We start from the raw sequence: 25,929 nt of genomic DNA on the forward strand, positions 1-25,929 counted from the left end.
TGGAGATCAAACTGCTCAAAGCTTCTCGAAAATTTATCCATTGATAATCATGAAGAAGATGACCTGGAAGTTCACTCAGATGAATGTGCCAAGACTTTAGGGCTGTTTTGGAACTCTACAGAAGACGTATTTTTATTTAACATTTCTATGAATTTTGGGACTGAAATTACTAAAAGAAGGTTCATTTCTCAATCTTCTAAAATCTTTGATCCTCTTGGCTTGCTATCACCATGTACAGTCAAGTTGAAAATGTTTTATCAGCAATTGTGGTTTTTAAAATTTGACTGGGATGCCCCACTGCCTAAAGAATGGGAAGAGAAGTTGCAGCGACTTCAAGAAGATCTTAAAGCTCTCAAAAATGTTAAAATTTCAAGGTGGCTTCAAACTACGTGTAACCACATCTATCTGCATGGTTTTTGTGACGCGTCAGAATCTGCTTACGCTGCTGTTATCTACTGTGTTCAACCAACATCTCACGACAGAAATGAAGTCAATTTGGTGGTTGCTAAAACCAAAATTGCTCCCATTAAACAAGTGTCCATACCTAGACTGGAACTCCTAGGTGCATTGCTCCTTGCCAGATTAATCAAAGCTGTCCGTAAAGCCTTCTCCAGTACTGAAATTTCCTTTCACGCTTGGACTGACTCTAAGGTTGTTCTCTGTTGGTTAGCAGCTCATCCTCGAAAATGGAAGCCTTTTGTGGCAAACAGGACTTCAAAAATATTAGATGCTATTCCCTATCAACAGTGGAGCTATATTTCGTCGAAACAGAATCCTGCCGATTTTCCTTCTAGAGGAATCGATCCTAAAGTTCTACCGAACATATCCCTATGGTGGCATGGGCCATCATTCTTAGCGTTCGACAGTTCAAAGTGGCCTCTACAATGTTCTGTCAGTAATGAGACTAACAGTGATGCAACTGTCTTAACTGAACAAAGGACAAAATCAATTTTTTGTACAACAGCTTATTTGACTAATGACACTCTGGACAATTTATTTCAGAACTGTTCTTCTTTATCTAAAATAGTTAATGTAATTTCTTTTTGTTTAAGATTTATTTCTAGGTGCAAAGAACGGGTCTTTGGTTCGGAAGATAATAGGTTAAAAAGTCCTGCAGTAGTACCTTCATCTAATGAAAGGCAAGCAGCTATGAAGTTGATCATTAAATGGATCCAGTTTGTGCACTTCCATAAAGATATAAAGGATCTAAAAAATAATTCATCTTTAAGTCCTAAAAGTGTTTTAAGCTCACTTTTTCCTTTTCTAGATGATGATGGTGTTTTACGGGTGGGAGGTAGGCTGCAAAATTCTGACTTGTCATTCAATGCTAAGCATCCCATAATTATACCAGGTCAACACAGGATTGCTTTGTTGCTTGTTAAACAATATCATGTAACTTATATGCATGCAGGGCCCAGTTTACTAGCTAACATTTTAAAGCAAAGCTATTGGATTGTAAATGGTAAGAAACTTATTCAGTCTTTTATTCATAAATGTATTGTTTGTCACAGATATAAATTGTCATCTAATAATCAGTTAATGGGAAACTTGCCAAAACAAAGAGTAATACTTGAGAGACCATTTTTTTAGCACAGGTATTGATTATGCCGGTCCTGTAATTTTGAAATGTTACAAAGGTAGTTGCTTTAAGACCACTAAAGGTTATATAGCTTTGTATGTCTAGCTACCAAAGCTTACCATATTGAGGTAGTTAGCGACTTAACTGCAGATTCTTTCATTGCTGCTCTTAGGCGATTTGTATCGAGGCGTGGTACACCTCGATACTTATTTTCGGATAATGGTACGAACTTTGTCGGCGCAAAAAGAAAATTGTCCGAATTACAAACTCTGCTACTTTCACTTAACAGCAATGAATTGATTTTAAATTATTTGGCTGAAAATACTATGGAATGGAAAATGATTCCACCTGCTTCTCCCCACTTTGGTGGTTTGTGGGCATCAGGGATCATAAAATTTCATTTGAAAAGAATGATAGGAGAGACAAAGTTAACATTTGAAGAATTAACTACTTTACTAACTCAAATTGAAGCTGTGTTAAATTCACGCCCCTTATCTAAAACTAATCACAATGATGTAGGTAATTTAGATGCTTTGACTCCATCACATTTTTTAACTGGGGATGTTCTTACTAGCATCCCAGAACAGGATTTTTCTAATATTCCCAAACCCACTTTATTAAAACGATGGGAATTATTACAGCAAATGAAACAAGGCTTTTGGAAGAGATATTATAAGGAGTATTTAAATTCCTTACAACAAAGATACAAATGGAAGCAACAACTTCCAAATTTGTCTGTAGGTGATATTGTATTAATTAAGGAGGACAACATGCCTCCTGGTGTTTGGCCTTTAGGTCGCATTGTTGAAATCCATCCAGGAAAGGATGGCAATGTTAGAGTTGTTACAGTAAAAACTGTTAATGGTTATTTTAAAAGACCTATAGTAAAACTTTTACCATTGCCATTGCATCGGGAATGATCTATTGTTAATGCAATGGCAAGGGTGGGAGTTAATGTTAGATGCATATTTAATATTTGCATTTTTTTTTCTTTGTATATTTTATTTCCTCACTGCTTAATTTTATGTTATGATTTTTGCAATAATCTTGTTACTGGCAACGTGCTTTATTTTACTATAAAGTTTGTGTGAATGGCAACAGTTGTTCATGTTTATGTTTAGAATAGCGTTCTTAGCCGCACTGCGCTGCAGGCAATATTTCTCTTAAAGAATTTTATGTTTTAGAGTAACAATAAAGTTTATTATACAAAGCTGATACTTTTTAGTTCAAGGCAACTACATATAATCTGGCACAATTCGCAACAGATGGGATAAGCGAATGTTTTAAGTTGCTTGAAATGATTTGCGAAGATTTGATCGCAGATTTTATTTTTGAGAAGTCCGAAGGTGAAGGATCTTTAAGGATCGGATTATATGGTCCTTCGTTTAAGAGTTTAGTGACACCATCGATGTAAGTGTTCTTATCCATGACGACTATCTGGCCACCTTTGTCGGCCTTTGAAATGATAATATCCGGGTTAGAATGAATTTCGCGCATTGTAGCTCTTTCTCTCGCAGTTAGATTTGGTTTCAAAGGTTTATTATTGAATTTCACATTATGAGCGATAAGATGCCTAATCATTTCTTTCTGTGAATCTGAAACTTTACTGAACTTGAAAGCTTTTACGATAGGAGCCAAAATCTTTGGAATCGAGGGTTTACAGGTTTGTGAGAAGTTAAACTTATATTTTAGAATTCTCTCATGTTCTTCTGAAAGACTAACATTAGAAATATTAACTATTGGCTTGATGTTTGCAATGGGAAGATTTTTTGAACTACTTGAACTGGAAGACTGTAAAAGAAGTTTTTCGAATTTAACTGCAAGGGTGTTTTTATGACGTTTAACTGCATTCTCCGTTCTAGACCAAGACTTTTGTTCAAGGGCAGTGAATTTTGGATATGATTTAGCGAGTTCCAGATGAAGCTTATAGAGTTCCTGCTCAATTTTGGACAATTGTTGACGTGCATCCCTTATGATGGACCGAAGTAAGGCAAGCTTGCAATTTAACAGAATTCTTGAAACGCGACTCGAAGGTTTTTGATTAGATTTGATTTGAATAAAATTGGGGATCAATTTTTTACATTTACATTTAAGTAAAAAGTCAAGATGATTCAGGAATTTTTGCTGTTTCAGGCGTAGGATGAGGGCATGATAAACAATGCAGAAAATCAAACTAAATTAACTAAGCAATAATAAAGCACACACAAAACAGCAGAAAAATCCCTCACTGAAATGAATAGAAAACAAAACGTTTGTAAGCAAAATGCATGAAATCATACAAGCAAAGCACAATATCCAAATATACAAAACATAAACATAACTTGAAAATTGCAAAAAAGTACTTACCGAATGCAATCATAAAATGGCGGCCACACCACAAAAAGCAAAAAAGAAAGCAAAAAGTAAGCCTGTTTGGGGCTTCTATAATTAAGACACAATAACACGCCGAATAAATACTAATTCAGAAGTCAAACAACAAAAATCAGCGTTATATTTACAAAATTTTCACAGGACTAGTTTCGATGGTTTTACCGAACCACCATCCTCAGCTGCAAAACCGCAAATGAACAAGATAGGAAATAATGATTAGATAAGATAAAAAAGCCTGGACAAAAATAAGCAAGTGGCGCCATCTGTTGGTGAAACCAGAACTAAAACATAATTTCTTTAAAGGCCGAAGGCAAATTTGGATTGGAATTAGGATCGTTAACTAGAACGGAAAGATTTTTATGAATGTGAAATGCCTCTAGAGAATCCAGTTCTCCAATGGAAGATGTTTTCCGTGCTCTTCAAGTTTGTTCCTCCAAACTAGCCCTTGATGAAGAACTAAATTATTTGAAAGCAGTAGCTATTGACAGGGGCTTTTCACCCAACATTATTACTCAAGCAGTTAAAAAATTCTCATCTCAACACACTAAAAGGCACACTCTGGTTTTAGGAGATTATAAAAGTTCTGTTGTCATTCCCTTCTTTCCATCAATTAGCTATAAAATTGCGCATATTTTGCAGAAATTTAACTTTCGGGTTGTTTATTCTCCCATCAATAAAATTCCGAGTTCCATACTCAAGGACCCCATTCAGGATATGAATTCTTGGGGTATTTATAGGATTCCTTGCCAGTGTGGTTTAATTTACATTGGCCAAACTAAGAGAGCCTTAAAATTTTGCGTCAAGGAACATGAGGCATATGTTAGAAAAAAGGAAACACAGAAGTCTTCTGTTGCTCAACATTGTTGGTCCTAAAATCACACTTTCAATTTTTCTGCTGCCAAAATTATTCAAAAAACATCTTCCATTGGTGAACTGGATTTTCTAGAGGCATTTCACATTCATAAAAATCTTTCCGTTCTAGTTAACGATCCTAATTCCAATCGAAATTTGCCTTCGGCCTTTAAAGAAATTATGTTTTAGTTCTGGTTTCACCAACAGATGGCGCCACTTTCTTATTCTTGTCCAGACTTTCTTATCTTATCTAATCATTATTTCCTATCTTGTTCATTTGCGGTTTTGCTGCTGAGGATGGTGGTTCAGTAAAACAATCGAAACTAGTCTTGTGAAAATTTTGTAAATATAACGCTGATTTTTGTTGTTTGACTTCTGAATTAGTATTTATCCGGCGTGTTATTGTGTCTTAAAAATAGAGTGAATTTTAAAAAATGCATTTATTCTATTGTGGTTTATGCGCTATAGACAATGTATATTTAATTCAACCCAATAATTTTAAATGAAATGCAAGAAAAAATGCGTATAATTTAATATTCCGTGCAAGGAAGTCATGTGGTGTACACATCAGATTTATTATTCATTAAAGTTTATGGAGAAATGCAAATAGTTTAGAAAATAGTTTAACTGTGTTTGAGAGACAAAGAACTTTAGAAACCCAACGAATAGATAAAAATGCACTTTACTGGAGCTTATTTGATACATTAATATTGGAGACATATTTCTCTCGAGATCTTATCTGTGAATTTTAGAGGTTGTGTTGTCGGTTGGTATGGTTACGAGATCAATGACACTTAAAATATTGGTTCCCGAATTGCTAATAAGACTGATGGCAAGGGAAGAAAGGTACGACTGAAAACTCTACTGAGACTGAACGGGCAAGGGAAGAAAGGTACACGATCCTTTTAAGGAGTTCCTTGAAATAGTCACCATCAGAATAATGGGATGAGAAAAATCATTATCAGTGCCTCCAAAACTATTTACAAACATTTGGAATAGATGCTTTCATTTTCTACATTCATATTCCATTAATTCAATTTGAGTTAATTTAAACTGATAAGGAATTAAGTGTAAAGAAAAGTATTAAATAATAAATATAATCCAGTAAAATCTTGAATAAATTGTAAATCAAACAGAAAAGAATTTTCTAATGTATTATAAGCCTTGATAGTTTTAAAAGAAAATTACACTACTGGCAGTCTACATTTTGCTTTTTAATATGAAAAATGAGGAGTTCATAGAAAGATACATTTGCCTTAAATAATTCTCCATTTCAAATTGAATTTCTAAGAAATTTCAGCTACCTTAAATTTTGACAAGTCAATTATTTATAAAAGCGCATGTGTAAGGATTGTAAGGCCGTACTTCCGATTTTGCTGTTATAGCAAGTTTCAACATTTAGAACATCAAATTCGAAAGTACTGGGAAAGGAGTTTCTGAACCGAGTTGGAATTTGAGGAGTTTTTAATACATTATGTATTAAATAATTATGTATTAATTAAATTTTAATACATTATGTATCTTAGTGAAGAATATTTTAAAGTGAACTCACTTTACTGAGTTTTTATTTTTATTTTAGCGCAGATAAGTTTTCGATTTATTATTGCCATGACGAATGAGAGAGATCCATTGGGTTTTCGGAATATCGTTATATAACCTATGCTAAGGAAACTAAATTAATATAAAAATGGAACAATTTAGTTGATATTTATTCTGAAATATTATAACTAGAATTTTCTTTACAATTCATAAACTCACTATAGATGGGTAAAGACGACCTTAATGAAAATACGGCCATTCAAAAATTTGGGAACTTAATGTTAAAAAATTACCCTTCATTGGAAAGCGACTTCGATGATAGGTATACAAGTTTCTTACTTTTTTAACGATTCCTGTAACTACTGCTACAATAGATCGTTTGCAAAGCTAAAAATCGCTAAAGTTTCAAAAGAAATACGGATCTAACACTATTTTTTACTAGCTTTTGTTTCTTTTTAGTGAGCTTGAAGAGACAAGTAAAATGGACCCGAAAATTTTAATAGATTCTTTTGTCTCTCTTTTTCTATGTATATTTCTTCCTTATATATATATTCCTTTTATATATGAGGTGTGACACAAAAATAACGAGACTAAGTGTGTAGCTTGAAAGAAGAGTGGAGTTGGCAACAACTGTTTTGGAGACGTCATGCCATACACCTCCTTCATTCATCCTCCTCTATCCAAAAAATGTGCTTTATAGAACACAATCCCAAATATTGTGATACAAGTACTACTGCAAGATTTCCTCCCAATTCTGTAAATGCTATACGAGGTGTGAGACACACACACACACACACACAAAAAAAAAAAAAAAAAAAAAAAAAATGAAAGTAAGTGTGCAGCTTGAAAACAGAGTGGAGTTGGCTAAAACTCTTTTGGAGACGTCAGCCCACACACCTCATCTATCCATGTGGCCAGTTTCGACTTAACCGCTAACACTAGTTGAGAGTACAGCGTCATTGAGTGAACATGTGGAACTGAATTCTGCCGGAAAAAAATGTCTAATGTAAAAACCGAACAGCGAATCAAAATCAAGTTTCTTTGAAACTTAAGAAATCAGTCACGGATACATTTCAAATGAGCTTTCAAATTTAACTGAGGTTTATGGAGATGATACATTGTCTCATACACGTGTGTTTGAATGGCATAAGCGGATTTCAGGGGAAAGGGAAAAAATACGCATTTCAAAATAAAGATTCAAGGCAATGTTAATTGTAAATTGCTAATAATTTTTTTCTGGCAGAATTCAGATGCACACGACTCAATCACTCAATGATGCAGGAATTGTAATGATTGAGTGGTTTCCAGTGTAGCTGGTAATCAACACTGCTACACTAAAGTAGTAAAAAGACTCTGTGAAAATTTAGGGAAAAAAGGCCACTGTTGTGGATTCATGGATGGCTGTTCCATCAAGACAATACACCCGCTCACACGGCCCTATCTGTCAATCAGTTTCTGACCAGCAAAAACATTACTGTGATGGAGCATCCTCCTTATTCACCTGATTTGGCTCCATGCGACGTTTTTTTATTTCCGAGTTAAATCTTGCTTAAAGTGAAGCCATTTTACCTCACTTGATGAGGTTCAGGCAAAAATGGAGAATCTCCTGAATAAGGGCCTTCCAAAATCCTCGTTCCAGAACTGTTATCAGCAATGGCAGCACCGAATGCAGAGTGCGTGAACGCTGAAGGGGACTATTTTGAAGGTGATAATGCCAGTCTCGTTTTTTTTTTTTTTTTTTTTTTTTTTTTTTTTTTTTTTTTTTGTGTCACACCTCGTATATATATATATATATAAAGAAGATTTACCTGGTCAATGTTGAAAAATTCTTACATTTTTATAAAGCGTTCATTATAAAAAAGCACTTTGAAAATCACAGTTCAGACACTTTTCTCGTTAAAATGGCAGGTAATTATTTAGACGCGCAATTTATTATGTTGGTGGTGAAGCAATATTACAAGAACTGTACAATAACAGGTACAAAACATCCGTAACACTACAAAATTTGTGCTTCTTATTAAATCTTAAATGTTAGTTTATTAATACATACTTCCTTCTCTCTAACAGGCTTTCTATTTCCTTTAGCTTTAATAAGCAAATCAATGTTCCTACTAGTCTTTGCAGCGTTTGCTAATTTTTTAAAATCTTTCATAATATCCGTTCGAATAAAATCTAAGAGAAAGCTAACATATATACGAATATTTTAAAAGACTTACACAGGAAAAAAAGCGCTTATCATAAGCAATTTGACAAACAAAATTAGTTTTAATAATGTTATAGTAACGTTTCGGCTTCGGAAAGATATTCTGCTTCATAACTCTTCATCATATTGACTAAAATTGTTAAATCAATAAAAGTATTAAAAGAATTATTAAAAAGACCAAAATATTAAAAAAAGGTATTTCGTATTTTATTTTATTGCTTTCTTTATTTGTATTATAAAAATTAAATCATCTTATTTTATTTTAATTTATTTAATTTGCTATTTATTTGGCACTTTTAATTTATTTCATAAATTTATAATCAACCAGCTATAATTCGGAAACGTGTCTCTGTTAAAAATTTTTCGGCTGGTCCTTGAAAAAGACCAAAGAATTTTCAACTATTTATTTTATTATATTATTTTTAGTGAATTGCTTTTTGTTCCAGTTTGGTTGTATGCTCTTCCGGTTAGACTTAACTACCATTTTTGCTTTAATTATTTAATTATTACATCTTCATTATTCGTCCAAAGGGGCAATTTGCCCTGAAGGAATATTAATTTCGTTTTGGCATTTTGCGTTGAAAACTTTAAAAGGCTGTATCACTTTTTAAATTGTTGCCACCATATACAATCGCCCTGTCTTTTATTTAAAGAAATTAAAAAATGAAGAATCTGCATAAATGCATGTATGTTTCTCGCATTGTAATAAAACAACGGTACCTGGAGTCATCAAAATTTGACTAACGTAATCTTCCATAGAATATGGGCACGTGGAAGCTCTAATTTGAATTTGAAATTTGTTTTATTATCGATTTCAGATTTTGTAACACTTCAAAAAATTTTGATTAAAATACTAAACGATTTCAAAGCGAGCAATGGCAACACTGTATGTAAAAAAAAAAAAAAAAAAACTTTTATCTCCAGCGCGCTAGACTCTGTATCGGAAATTCTAAAGATATGCTCATTTTAAAATTAATTTGCGACAATTTTATGGTTAAAATAAAGGCATTTAATAAAGACAACACACAAAAGGTTAAAAAATACCCCTTTGGACGTAATTTAAAATGTGAAACCTTTCAGTTTTTTTTTAAGTTATTTTAGCAGATGAATTGACTTTACAGTGTGTGTGGGAAGGGATATAGAATTTCACTTAATGTAGCAATAAATTTGAATACCAATGTAAGGTTTTTTTCCTTTTACCAAAGTAAGGCTCTCGAACAAAATGAGAATGATGGGTTTAGGGAAAATCATATCGTGATCACGTACACTACCGGATGTATGATTAACGACAAAGACATTCGCATCTTATTTATGATTTTGAAGGAGGTATCTATATATAAAAATATTCCCTTAAATAGCAATCAATCATCTTTAGTTATCTTTTCATTTAATGACTCTTAACTAGTCACTTCATGTTGGCAGGTATGAATTGTTGATTAGGAACTTCAGCACGAGCGTTCTCAAAATATATCATATTAATATATGATATTTTAATTGTTATTCTGAACAGAGATTATTATTCACATTCATAATTTGAATTATCTGTTACATTATTATCAAGTTAATAACTAGGTGTTATTCTCAGAATTGGCCCTTTGGTTATTTCAGAATATATGAGCTGCATAGGATAAGATACACCCTGCTCCCAAATAGTGTTATGTCGCGAATTAGTAAGTATACTAATGTTTTGTTTTAATTATCATTAATCAGGTATTTTTTATTTGTATTCATTTATATCTGAAACTGGTAAAAAGAGTATTCTTAAATTATTAAAGCTTTATTTAGCTCGTTATCATTAAAACTGTAGATTGTGTAGACAGGAAACTTTAAATGGAAGATATCTGGTTTATGACTTTTCCTTATACTAACAGAAGAACTGAAGCAGTTAGGGTGCTTGTCGCATTTCTTCGCTTGGGGGGGGGGCTCGTTTAATAATGGGGCTGTAGAAGAAGTCGTAAATCGGCTTACTCGTTTTCACTTGCTTTTTCGCTTTGTGTATATTGCAATGGTTAATTTCAGTTCCCTTTCGGACAGTGGGGTTTTGTACGTTTAGGCAATTTGATTCTTTTCGCTAGTTTCCGCTTGTTAGCTGGGGGGTCGACTTTATTTTCCCACGTTCAGGGTAGATATGTCCAGTTGCTTTGTCAGATTGTCTTGTTTTTCATTCCTTGCGGGGGTGTAATTTCTCAGCTAAAGATAAAGTAAATGTTTTGGGTTGGTGAAATTTAATTTTATGGGATTTTTTAAGCCTATGAAAAAATGGAGGCGGAGAGACCGAGTTTGACATTCCCGAAGAGAATATGCTTAACATTTGGAAGTTCGACATCGACGGGTAGTTATTACTATCCAGCAACTGTGGTTCCTGACGCATTTACGTTCCACACAGAGATACATTCCTGAAGAACGAACTTTTCCCTGATCTGGCAGTTAGTTTTGCAACAAGGACTCCAGTTTCCAGACATTCTTGTACACAATGGACTTCAACGCCAGAGTGTTAGTTAAACTGTTATCAAGGTGCTGGCTCAAGGCAATAAGCTTTCTCCGTTAAGAAAATTGGACACTCCCCTGAAGGTTGTATATTCCGAAAAATATGTCAGTGATTAAAAAAAAAATTTCCTTCTTCTCTGTTTTCTCTAATTCCACAGAAGTAATAATAATTAATTTTTATATGTAAACTACAAAGTGGTTAGAATATTTTGAATAATGACCAGTTATTTTAAAGTCTGTAAATGAAGGTTTAAAGATTTGTTTCACCAGCTTAATTAGTGAGCTATTGAATGTTCAAAAATAGTAAACTTACAAATTACTATGGGTATGTTAATTTTGGAAGGAGATATGTGTTAGTTTTCATCTTAAGGTTTATTTGTAGGGAACTGATCAGTTTACCCAGTTATCATGTGATTGAATTCATCCAGAAACTTAATAAATGTGTTTGTTTGAAATTTTAATTGTATTTAATTATTTTAGAGTGTAATTTACTGTGGTCTGTCACGTCACTCCATTTGTTTGAGCCGGGAGGCTTTTAAGAAATTTGGAGTTTTAGAGAATTTGGTGTTATTGTGTTATGGATTTTTTCCTTTTTTTTTACACAGGTTACTCACAACGCGACCCGTTAAAATTTAATGTACTAACCACGTAATTAAGGATTTGATTGGGTTTGGGTTTAATGATAAAAAGACATTTATGTGCCTTGATAGTAATTTCACTATTAATGATTATTATTATTATTATTCTTTTTGTTAGTGTGTCCGGCACCAGTCAGACAGTTAAGTCAGTTAAAAGTTTAAACCCCCTAATTTTCAGCAACGTAACAATAGGAAAATTATACTCTTACTTCTCTTATTTGGGTAATCAATGTAAGTTTCACCTGGGTTCTAACTGTGGAATTACAAGCAAAATTCTTTATCTGCAACAGTATTCAGAGAAAACTTGTTTCATTTTTCTGTAAACGAGCATTTGAAATGATTTTCAATTTGTGTATAAAGGCTGGAAAAATACTACCTGTTTTTCTGAATGAATGTTATCATTTCCAAACGACTTCGATAAAAACCTTTGCGATTCAAAAAATAATACCTCAACGGCACGGAGTAAAAGAAAACACTACTATCTTAAGATAAACTGAAAAGAAAAATAGCAAATAATATACGTTAAAATTAATTTTACTAATGTAAACACAGTTTAGAAATACTTGAAAAGCATTCGAATTATTTTAAGAACTTTTATGTGTTTTAAGAAAAATAAGAAAAAAGAGAAACTGAGAAGAACGCTAGATTTCATTCAAGACCAAAACAATTCCAGAATATCGAATATACGATTTTACAATTTAAACATTTCTGATCCAATCAATTTTTGGAAGTTTGTAACTATAGATGACGTCGAGCAAAGTCTACAAATTTATATGTTATTATTATACACTAAGTGTTATTTATTTGCAAATTAGTTTCACGCGCCTATGAATAAATTCGTCTGCATAATTGGATTACTGCAAAGAATACATGAATTCCCACAATAATAGAAGAGTTTTATGTAATAGAAACGTTTAAAATATCGTTGCATTTTCATTGTTCATTCACTACTATATATTTTTTATTTATTTCAAGCAAAAGAAAAATTGCTCAGCTCATTTCATTCTCAAAAGTTTCTTCTTTCAGAGTTTAATTGTTCACGCTATATCTATATATTTCTCTCTGCAAATCAATATACTTCTTTCTGGGCATGTGAACTGCGTAATGGTCAAATCGCCATTTCTAGGTAATCTTTTTCTCAATTTTCGAATACTTTTACAGAAATATTTATCTGAAATTTACGAAAATATACAGAGGTTATAAACACATATTTTAAACGATTTGTATTGTATTTACAGAAATATTTTACCAAATTTTTTTTTATTTTAAATGTTCTATTTGGCAAGCCTTATTTCTCATTATCTTTCTAACTCCAATTTCCAAGATGATAAAGGAAAGGACCATCGGAAGAGGTATTTTATCCTATTTTTCTCTTGAACAGCTTTCTAAACACCAAGGAGGGTTATAGGTGACGTTTGGGCAATCCGCATTTTAAAAGTCCGAGGTGAAGGGTTATAGCTTTGATACCAATCTCTTCTTGCATTTTTTTCCAGGAAATTAATAGTGGATATTGACGCGTGGCTGCTTACTTTTTCTTCATGCACTTGTACTGATTGATGACAAAGTGGGTAAAGAGAAGGTATTTAATATTTGAAAATAGTATATAAAATATGTTCACACTAATATGCGGAGTTGATCTTAACATTTTTCAGCACTCTGTATACTCAACTTTCTTTAGATTCTTTGAACCGTGTTTTAAGATTTTCTTCTCCTCCTTATGATAATAAATGGATCTCCTTTTATTTCAGTACTGTTAAATGTACCCATGGTTGATCTATTGTGATAACAGTTTTCCATTTTTGTCTGGATAAATGTTTCTTATAAAGAATTCTGCACTGCGTCCTGTGTTCGGTCATATGTCATAGAGAAAGACGACGCACATTTTACGTTCTTCGCCTTTTAACATTATAGCAGCATTAATCACTTTCTTTACAGTTGACACTGAGCTACGTCGACTTGGCGCATTTTCTTTTAAGATCTTACCTTTGCAACATTCGAAACATTTCGTTTTTTTCTTGGACAATGTATTTGGAACAACTTTCTCACTTGAAGCCAAACGTTGACGGTTTTTTACTTTCTTGTTGACAATATTACCTATCGCAACTTTAGGTATCGAAAAACCACGGCTTTTATAGCGTTTTTTAACAACTAGATACGAATAATTTTCTTCCTAAAGAGCACAAACGTAGGCTTTCATCTACTGCTTTTTCAAAGCGCCATTTTGCATGAAGAAAAAACTATCAACTAGCATACGATAATTTGAACTTTCAAAAATATAGCTGCAGTTAAAAAATATTTCCAAGCTCACGATTTTTATAGCCTAAAGCAAAATCATCTAGAAGGATGTGGGAACAGTCTCTGCAGAGTACAATGTTTTGATAACCCTACAGTGAAACTTTTCAAAACTTAACGTAAAAATCATTACAGTTAGGCAAAATTAAAAATCTTATGCTAGTTTTATAGATTTTATAGGTAAATGCCGATCTCGAGAGAGATTACTTAATTGTATCTTTGTTACTTGCGACTTTCACTTTCATTAAAGTCGGAAATTCAGAATTAAAGATGTAAATTATTCACATGGAACACAAGCGTTTCTTGCTTTGCTAAGTTTAAGCTTCTATGAGTGCTTTTACAAGCTGAAATTATTATTAATGTATATACAAAAGTATTTAAGAGACTTTTAGAGACACTTAAAATAAATTGTTAAACCACAACAAATGACACATAGAAAATAAATTGTTAAAAAGCAGGAATAAAATGGTATATTCTGTCCTTAAAGTATAAAACAGTGTATTTATAGGATAGTCACACTCACACTTTTAGAAATCGCGAATTCAGCAAGCCCACAAAGGATTTGAGGTGACTTTATCGTAGGATGTTGAGAACATAGGTAGTCGGAAACTAGAAACGCAGGAAAGAGAGAATAAAAGCTATTTTTTAACTTCTCGTTGTTGTTTGAATCCAAAGCAACATTCAGGTCACTAACATCTGCAGCTTTTTTTGCATCTGCTGCCTTTTGCTACGTCAAAAACAGAAGTTTGTTAAATTCTGTGATTAATATGATAGGCGGCAGTATGCTTATTTTGATATACCAACTTCACTTTCTGACGTCAAATTCTTTGTAAGTAATTAAGACACCTTGCGACACTCTTCTTACTTATATATCACGTGAAAAGGTATCTGTGAATAGAAAGATGTTTTTTCGCATTTTCTATGGACGTGAAAACAGTCTTCGAGTTTCTTTAAGTTAACAGAAAGAGATCCTAATGTAGGTTTTTAAAACAGTTTAATTTTTTCAAAGGTTGATATACCAGTATAGCGACTGTTGGTTTTCTTATGAACAAAAATGGGAAACTTTTTTACGAGAAACGGGAAAAATATAATATGTCATCGCGAGGACTCAAATCCGAAACATTCGAGTTACTAGTTGTGTATCTTCATAAGAAGATATCGGAGAAATTTATTATCGTCTAACCATTTTTATATTTAATGTTCGAATAAAATGAGCGATAGCTATTAATATTTAGAATTGAAAAAGAAGAAAAAAAAAAAAAAGATACGCTAAGAATAATTTGTATTATTTTTATACCTCGATTTTTAATCTACTGTAGTATGTTGTTAAATATTTTACTGAAAAAGTTAGTTTTAATTTCTAAATTAAAGCGGACTCTTTCACAGCTTTACTACTTCCATTCAACTTCAAAGAATTTAAATCGCATGTACGCCATTAATCTTCAGCAAGTCTCGAAACTATTCCTTCCACTGTAAGTTTTAAAGCTACAGTTGATTAAATCTTGGATTAACTTTGCATTTTCGAATGTCCTTTCGGCTATTGGTAGTGAAAGAGATGTAGGATATAATCTTAGGTCAAAGTCTGGTAATGATTGGGCAGATTAATCCTGTGGTATGCTTTTCCTAAATTAAGGGAAAGCGCGCAAGTTTAATCTGCCCACTTAGCAATCATATCGTGTTAAGCAGCTTACTAGTTCGAAATAGAAATGCATGTTAATTCGGAATTACGAAAACAGTCACTAAGCTCTTTCAGTCAAAGTTACGCCCTTAAGTTAATTGTTCGGGGTAAAGTTCGTCAAAAATGCAGAGAAGTTGACATTTTGTACAGTGTCCTATCAAAATGTAAATTTACAAGAAAGCTTGGAATCTTAGTTAATATTAATTAAACAGTAATAACTGTGCAAAGCGTTTGATACCAACAACACAACACACTGAAAATAAGCAGATTTAAATTCCAACTTCACAAAAACCAGGCTACACTAACCTCCTTCACCTTATTTAAACTTTCGTTAACCCAAACAAATTATATTATTAAGTATATTTAAGAAGATTTATAAAAATTTAATTTGCCCAAACTTACAAGAGCGTATTTTTAAGAATAATTTTATAAAACGTTTAAATATTTTGTGAGCATAGTGCTTTGAAAGTTATGCAACCGTATTTAGCTTATTAGATTCTACCCGTTCTGTATTCAGTACACATTATTAGATATTGTCAATTAGAAAAATTCAACTAAATTTGATAAAATTAGAAGTTCAGTATATGAAAAAAAAAAAAAAAAGCCTTTTTGCAATGAAAATTGAATTAGCTGCATTGTAAATAGAATATCTTCTTAATCTTTACTATTAAACAATTAACATAATCAGTAAAAAATATTTTTTTAATATTTGCATTTTAGCATTTTCTATTACCGCTCGCATATTTTTAAAAATTTGAAAAACATTAATGTAAATTTCATAAATTGAAGCTCTAATAACAGAAAAAAATATCCATTTCCTAAATAATACGACGCTTCTCAAGATATAGCTAGTGATTTTTTTCCTTTTATTCGCAAAAGATAGCATAAGTTTCTCGACAGCATTTTCATTCCTCCTGGGAAACCAGTTGCTAAAAATTTTAAAGGTTAGAAGCTAGCGGTGTTGTCAGCACTGATAACGAGTGATGTGCAGTCACGACTGCTCAAAATACTGCAGCTGCTTGATAAGCGCTTCGTCGCAGCGAGCATCCAGCCGTAAGAGAATAGTACGTCTAGACAAAAGCATTACCGCTGAATACAGGCTAGGAGACAAGTAGGAAATAGAAAATAATTTACACTGCAGAAAGGCCCTGAGAATAAGCCATAAATTGCAGTATGTGAATCAAGGATCGTAACCTAGAAACAAAATACTACACTCATTAATTTCTGGTTTAATATGTAGTCGTTTCCATGAAGTCACGAAGCTGAATTTTTTACTGTTTACTATAATTTACAATTTTATGTTATTTTTCAATGTTTTGTACTATATTAAAGAGAAAGATGTGCCCATGCCGTAAGACGAACGTAGTAGAATTACGGCGAATAAGTCACTGTAGAGTTCACGCTTAAGTTTTTCACCAATTATTTTATTACTTTCCTGTCACCCTCAATTCCATTTTCCTGCCAGAATGTAAATTTCTAGCTCGTGCGATGTTCAAATGAGGTAGAAAGAGAAGATACTATTTAAGGTTAAAGAGAGGTTTTAACCTTAAATGCATGAATTTTTATTTTTATTTTTAAAATCAAAAATACATTAGAATTGATATCAAATAAAATAGGAAAAATACTAAAGAAAAAAATCTAAATTAAGTTTTTATTCCAGTTTTTGAAAAAAATATTATTAACTTTTACAAAAAAAAAAAAAAAATATGATAGGCAAATGTATAATAACAATTTTATACAACAATACATACCTTTTAAACTTGTTCAAGCAGTTTTAAAATTTTGAATGCATCAAAATAAAAACAAGCACAAAATCAAAAATTCATAAAGACAAATGATGTCAACACCCTACACATCAACTTACACAATAATGACCGTTACATCGTTAGTGGTGCCCCCACACTAAAACTTTCAAAACTATATGCAAAAACAGTATGTATCCAATTGGTGCAGTAAACTAAAATTTATGTTTAGATTTGATTTACATAACTAAATATGAGTATATTGCCAAATGGCAACTGCATACATTTAAGGGTTAAAGATAGAATCAGAGCGTGTTCTGCCTGCTTAAGTGCCACGTAGCTAATTTAATTCTCTTACGAATAGTATTCGGCGAGGCTGAGTTATTCTCGCCATTAGGCTTGTTACACCGACCTTAATTCAGAGCCAGATTGCGCGTTATTCTTTGTACAGGCATTACGCTAAATTAATTTTCATTAGTTTTAGTTAATCCGTTACCTTTAAGTTAAGTCATAAATATTTCTGTAAGCACGAGTTGATGCCGTCTGTTCAACTTTATTTGAGTCAATAAAAGAATTCTTTACATCTTTTCTCTATCTCTGTGGTACTTACAAGACATAATGAAAAGTCACTTACGTCTTTTAGAGTTTTAATCGCCGCCCGAGCGGAATAGTGTTTAGCGACGGTGAGTGCCGTATTGAAGGGCCCGAGTTCGAATCCTGAAGAAGGCATGGATGTTTGCAAATGTATAGTCTCCATGCGGCATGGGGCACTCAAAAAATGAGGCGAAAGTCCTCTTGAGAGATTGCTGATAGGGAAAAAATGGATGGGAGACCTTCGGACACGTCTCCTCCGGCTGCTCACCATCAAAATTGGGGGCGGACTGAGCAAAGTCGTACTGTCATCTGTATTGTGCTCAAGGTTACCTTGCGCTTCTTGCTCCAATGAATTTCGTGGGCTTGTTCTGATGTAATTGTCAGACAAGTGAGATAAATCACAACAACAACAACAAAGTTTTAATCTAGTTTGTGCTACATAAGAAGACTAAACTCTGCATCATAATTCAATTTTCCTGAGAACGAAGTATGTATCATATTCACGCTTCTCTGTAATAATGGCTTTGATTAACCGTAGAATTTGGCAATAAGAATATACGTATGTAGCAAAGAAAAAGTGGTTTAGAATATAGGTTAGAAGAGATTCAATCATAATAAAATGTTACTGTTAAGAAGCTTTCAGATGTAAAAGCTCGCAGAAAAACAACAGGCAAAAATAAGTATAAGAAAATTGCATAAAATAAAGAAAAGGCTCTGTAACGACCGAATGAATAAAATGAAGGAAATGCTGGTAAATTTTTCTCTAGTAGATGCTGCATATCAGAAGACTAACCTGTGCAGTAGCATATTTCGTCGCCTTTCTGCCACTTAATCTTTACGGACTGGTGTTTGACTTTTTTAAGTACTGAAAAGGTAGGATATTTCTTGTATACTACACTCCTCTCTTATGCAGATATTTCTTCTTACACGCATTAATAGACTTTCTATGTAACTGGTCTCAAATGTAAACGAGTCAGGTGAGTGAGCCAGGGAATAGGATAACTTTGACCCAGACCATCGAGTAGCCCATACATGGTAGTACGTCCTACTTCCCAGGTTTTGATCTAAAACCAAGATTTAGCGATTACACAGCTTGAGACAGACCCTTACAGTTCCTGCCGAGATTGTACGGATCATCCTACAGGCGAAGATTCTAGCCATTGAGAAGGCAGCTGATACCTCCTATACTGTGTACTCCCAAAACACATACGTTACGAGTTGCTACTCAGGTGTCATATCGCAATTAAAAAATTATGCTACTGAATTTCAAATATTTTGGGTTAATTTATTTCTTTATTTGGTTAATAATTTTAGAGATTTCTTTGTGGTTACGTGCAAGATATGATATGCAGTGAACTCATAAATCAAGAACTCATTAATAAACAAATTAAGCGTAATCATTCAGTAAAATTGTTTTACTGATGTTAATATATGCAGCCAAGCTATTTTACACCAAGAATAGTTTATAATAACAGAGTAGTCTGTATTTAAACCTAAGAACTTAATAGGACAATTACAATAATGATAAATCGATATTGAACACCTGCTACAACAGTGATCTAGAATCAATCCTTGCATTAGGTGGTGGTCTCTAGCTACCTTTTTGAAACTAAGGTCTGAATTTCAGGAGTTTATGTGTAGGGAATGTTAAATATAGAAACAAAAATCGTCAGTACTCCTTTCTGCATACTTCCGTTGTGCTTTAAAGTTTAGCTTTAACCGTTGAAATAAGACTTGATGCTTCTGACATTTACTATTCTTTTCTGTTTGGCTGCTGTATTTTTCGAGTTTTTGGTTACATATTTGTTCCTCTTTCTGATCTGCCGATTTTTATGTTATAGGATTTTGAAGTTACTTTGGACGCCGTTGAGAACCTGTAAGAAACTTGATATTTTGCTGAATCTTTTTAATAATCTGACCAAATTCATTTGATCGTAACTGGCGTTTCCTGTGCCGAATTGGTTTGACTTCTGATCCTGATAATTTGATTACCATATACTGGTGCTGATGATTTGATTTCCAGTCCTACATTTACAATTTTAAAGCACTTTCTTTATCAAGAAGTAACCATATTGAGGTTTTTTTAATACAAGGCGATTTTTTTAAATGAGTGGAGAGTTAATTCAACTTCTTCGCGTTACATGATAATGATAATTTTATGAGATAAAAATAAGAAACAAAGCTTATAAGGTCTTTCTCCCGCCTTCTTAGCGTGCCTTCGTGGTGTGGTGGTCTGCACGATGGACCCGTATTCCAGAGGCCCGTGGCTTGATTCGCGGTAAAGGCGTTGCTCATTTTGCATCACTCATGCTTCCAAAAAAGTCTACTGTCTCTACAGTGGCACTTGAACTAAAAGGGTGGTGGGTGATGATTCTCCACACCCGAATATGTACCCGAATTATGTATTTTCCCCTATTTTATGTATTGATTTCACTGTTTTGCCTTTTTAAAAATTTTATGTATTATTTCGCGTTTTAGCATTTTATTTCTTATTACTTTTAGTATTGATATTTAGTATTTAGCCCTAGTTTAGATATTATTTTTACTGTTTTATCGGTCACTCTGTTAATTGCACTGTACTCATTTATTGTTCACATTGTGGATGCTTTTTGTAACCACCTATCCATAACTCTGTAAATATGTAACTGAAATTGTTCTTCTCACCCGCAATGCACCATTCTGTCATCACTGCACTATCGTCTCCTCCAGCATTTGTTGGCACTGTCCCCAGCTCTCATGAGCACAATATGTACCAAAGTGTGTCATGTTGATCAAGTTATTTCCGTCAGCGAGGCTATCTGGCCGATGTGCTACTGCCCCAGTAGACCGGCTGCCTCGGTGGAAAGAAAGAAAGAAAGATTCTCCACACCCAGGATTTGGCAATTAGGTCCTCTAAAAACCCCAGTCGTCCTTTAAAAGGGGGAGTATATAAGGTATTTCTCCCCTCTTCTTAGCATGCCTTCGTGGTGTGGTGGTCTGCACGATGGGCCCGTATTTCAGAGATCTGTAGTTTGATTCCCGGCGAAGGCGTTGCTCATTTTTAAACAAATACAGGAAGTAATCCTGTTAAAAATCACCAGTGCGTATAGCACAACATCAACAGCAGTACTTCAAGTTATAGCTGTCACGCTCCCACTCGACATAAAAGCAGAATGAGAAAGATCAATCTACCGATTTCTACACTACAAAGAGGACATTCACACTAAAGAAGATTTACATCTATCCTATGCCAGCATAGAAAGCTTCCAAGATTCCCCCTGTCCTACACCCAGAAGATCTACACATCCTTCCCTGGTGCAAATCGCCACCCTCAGGACAACAAAGAGAGATTTTCTCTGACGGATCAAAAATTTCAGGACGAGTAGGGGCAGCGTTCACGGTCTTTTCGAACAATGAAGAAATTTATCAAGCACAATTCCGTCTAAGCAATCATGCTTCAGTCTTACAAGCCGAGTCCTTCGCACTCAAAGAAACAGCACCATGGTTAGGTATGCAACCAGCAGCTCACACTTCATTCTTCACAGATAGCATGAGCGTTCTGAATGCGCTGAATTCCTTTCCTCCAAAACATCCGCACACGGCAGCAATTAGAGAGATCCTCTTGACGTTAGGCTCCTCCATCCCTTTAAAGATCAACTGGATAAAAGGACATACCGGGCAGAAAGGCAACGAACGAGCGGAGGAAATAGCTAAAACTGCACCTCTCAAACCAGATATTGACAAGGAAGTTCCGCTTTCCGCAGAAGTTGCAAAAAAGCTCCTAAAGACAACATTTTAAGAGACATGATCATCACGATGGCAGGAAGAAGAGACAGGAAGATTTACTTACAACATCTTCCCAATACCTACTCTCAAGAGGCTCAAATGCAACCGACTCTTTCTCCAGGCCTGTAACAACCACGGGAAATTCCCAGCGTATAACAGACGATTCCTCAGACGGGAAGTCAACTGTTCTTGCGGTTTTCGCGGGGAAGACGCGGACGCACTTCATTACCTGCCCTCTGACAGAGCGCCTTCGACGGCAGTTCTTTCCTTCCGACTACATCCCATATCCTGTGAATAGACTGTTCACAGACTATTACTGCAACAACGGCATTTTAGAGATAATGAAGCAAGTGAATGTAAAGAATTATATCCAAGAAACTAAAGATTAATTTAAAATGTAGAAAGGCGGCCTAACCGTCAGATTGCTATCAATGACTAGGATGACTTCCTAACTCTGTAGTGCCATTAACTTAGTTTTGCGGAAGAGGTTAAGTAAAATGACCATGTCACTCAAGCTTCCAAAAAATATCTAATGTCTCTACAGTGGCGCTTGAACTAAAATGGTGGTGGATGATGATTCTCCACACCCAGGATTTGGAGATTGGGTCCCCTAAAAACTCCAGTCGCCCTTTAAAAGGTGGAGTATATAAGGTATTTCTCCCGTCTTCTTAGCGTGCCTTCGTGGTGTGGTGGTTTGCACGCTGTGCGCATATTCCAGAGGTCCGTGGTTCGATTCACTGAGAGGAGATGCTCATTTTTCATCACGCCTGCTTCCAAAAAGAATTACCTAATGTTTCTACAAGCTTGCCAAAAAAACCTGTTGAAGTATTTTGTGGTCTTTTTTGAAACGTTAGAGGCATTTATAGAACTATTTTTTCCAGCATAAGCTAAGAATATATAATACTAAATATACTATGAAAAAGTGGCTGGAGTTTCAGTATCCAAATGAAATTTGTTGGGCGGCAAAATTCTTAAGTATGTTTCAAAGTTTCGAGACATAGAATTAACAAATTTATTATTTACTAAAGTTAATTATTTTAAAAGCTATAATTCTATGACAAAATTCTATCTAATTATATAGCTGAACAAACTAACCTGGTGTGGTTACATGTCTCTGCCGCATTAACAATGGACTAATGGATAACTGGCTAATGAATTAAAACACAACCATTCCTTACCTCTATGATACAAATTTATTTCCTAATATATCGTCAGAATAAGGCTTCCATTCTTATTTCTTTCCATTCCTTCATCCATAATGGTTTTTCAATTGCCGAGTTCAGAGGATAAGATTCTTTTTTCCTAAAAAAAAAAAAAAAGAATCGTCACTCATGGGATGTAATCGGTGTCAGACAGAAATAAGGCAGTCTCTAATTTTTTACAATATTATTTTGGCTCACAAAAATGCAAGCAGATATCAAATAACAAAAGCAGTTTTAGGAAATTCGGCTACTGATTGCAAACAGCAGTTCCCTGCAGTGACTCAAATGTCAATATGAATTATCTTTGTAGAATAATAAATAATTACATTTCGCTTTTAAGTTGAAATAGTTAGGCATTAGGTTTTCGGGCAGAGGTTCTACCGTACATAAGAGCTGCTTGTTTAGCTAAAAACTATGCTAACAAAACTTAAAGCACAGAAATTTTAACTTAAAGATTTTGTACTTAATTAGTAAATAAAATTTAATATCTAGAGAGAACATTTATTACATACAGCAACAACAGCAAGAACTAGTCAGATATATAAATACAGATCTCTAAGAAGCGCGATTTGAATGCAGCTATTCATGCGCAGAACCAAACGACGCGATGGTGAAAAGTTTGTGGTGCTCAAAATTTATTATTCAACTTTTTACAGTGATATACGAGCACCTCTACACACGAGAAATTCGAGATACGAGGAAAGTACGAGCGAAACATTTGTCTCTAAATACGAGTATTGACTCAAGTAACGAGCAATGAGCCAGGCTACTGGTAAATGTGGCGCCATTTCCCGATCCGGCTCCGCTCGGAGAATCCCACTCGTCAGATCACTCGGTGTTTTTTGATCTACGTGTTTGCGCGTTTGTGAGTCAATTCTTTATTACATTTAACATGAAAATAATTATTTCACGATGCCTCCTGAGAAGATTGTTGCCTCAGATAACGAAAAGAAAGAAAGAATCAAAGAATTCAAAGAAAAATAACGAAACCATCCCTGCCATGGCCGTTGAAATTAAGAAAGAACTCATAGATAAACAAGCGTGGTGTAAGAGTGATGGAATTGGCGAAGATTTACTGCCTTTCGATATCGACGATTTGCACTGTTCTGAAGAAGGAGGAAGAAATTAAGAAACGTTATATAACCAAAGGAGTTACCGTTACTTCCCAGCACTGTCGAAAATTTCTAGATGTTGAGAAGCAGTTGCTGGTGTTGATTAAAGAGAAACAGTTAAAAGGTCAGTGTCGGAAGCTACAATTAGGATTATCATTTGTAATAGTTATATTATTTACCAATGTTATTTATTAGAAAAATTATTTTTATGTAAACTACGGTTACATTATTTACAAGTAAACTATGGTTACTGGTAAATAACGGTTATATTATTTACCAGTGTTATTTATAAGAAAAAATTATTTTCATGTTGATATTTTTGGGGGTGCGGAACGGATTAACTGGATTTCCATTATTTTCAATGGGGAAGTTTGTTTCATGATACAAGAAACTTGCTACACGAGGTTAGTGCATGAACGAATTAAACTCGTATCTCGGGGTTCCACTCTACATTGTTATAAATTTTTATTTAGCAAGTTATTATTTTCCCGAATTTCACTCTATATATTTCTTGTAGTCAGTGCCTAGACTTTATATATCAAATAATGTTTCCCTTATAATATTTCACATTCTTGCTAAATTAACAATTTTTCATCAATGAAACATTTCATTTAGGATTATTAGTTTTTGTGCATCATAGCTTCTAAACTGTCAAGCGAAAGTCATATCTCTCATTTTATTTCCAGGAGAAAGAGATAACGAGTGCCGAGACAGATGAAAGATTAGGCTTCTGTCAAGCAATTAGCCAAGCTATGGATACAAAGGAAGAGCTCTTACAAACATTTGAAGAGCCAATCGAGTCCCAAACACTTAAGAAAGCAGATCTTATTGTACAGTAGCATCCCAATTTTAATATTTTACCACAATTTTCAGGAAAACCAACAATTCATGCCATAATCAGTATTGCGATATTCAATGTATTGCTTTGGTCTAAATAGGAACTAAAAGCGTTTTGAGATATGCAAAATTTATGCAAAATTTCTTGTTATTTTTAAATATAATTGCTGTTCTCTTTCTCTTGGAAAAATAGCTTTAATCATATGTAAACAAAATAATATAATCTTTACTCTCTTTCCGAGTTTTTTAAGTATGTTTCTTCTACGGTAGGTATCCATAACACATTGAGTTTGAATCTAGTTTCCTTCAATAAGTTCACCCAAATCGCCTCCGAAGGTTAAGCGATCCTACTGTTGTACCGAAGGGCCAGGCTTAGAATCATGAGAAGGCATGAATGTTTGTAAATGTATAGTATCTTTACGGCATGGGAGCATTCTAAGTATATGGCGGGCCGAAATTCCTTTCGTGTGGTTTGGTGGTAGAGGAGAGGGACCAACCCGGGGTACTCTCAATCAGAATTGGGGCGGAAGTAGAAGTCCAACCTCCTTGAGACTCTGGCAACCATTCTTCTACGAAGTACATGGACAAGACAGCAATAACAACCCAATTGCCGTAGATGATCGTATAAAATTCCACTTTAATTTTAAAGTTGTGGAAAATTTTGTATGGTTATCTACTTTCGCCGATTACGATGATTTTTAATTAAGAGACTTCTTTTTATGTTAATACAGGCTTTATTGTTTCGTTTAAAGGATGCAGTTTTTTCCATCAGCTATTTAGCTGCAGAGTAATGTGAATTTATTATTCTGAACACAGACTATACTTGAAAGAAAACAACTCGTTACACAGGCGAATGCTAAATTTCTTTTCTTTCGCCATTTTTTTATTCCTCCTTAATGAGAGACCAAACACATTTATTTTTTCTTTTTTTCTCAGATATCAGTAAAATCTGTCGGAAGCGGGAACTACGACCCAGATCACGTACCACCCTCATTCGCAGATGAGGAAAGACATGAGTCATGTTCTCTTTTTCTGGAAG

Source organism: Stegodyphus dumicola, chromosome 9 (assembly GCF_044657685.1).
Source record: "Stegodyphus dumicola isolate Sdum_Otavi_A_Nest chromosome 9, ASM4465768v1".
Lineage (NCBI taxonomy): Eukaryota > Metazoa > Arthropoda > Arachnida > Araneae > Eresidae > Stegodyphus > Stegodyphus dumicola.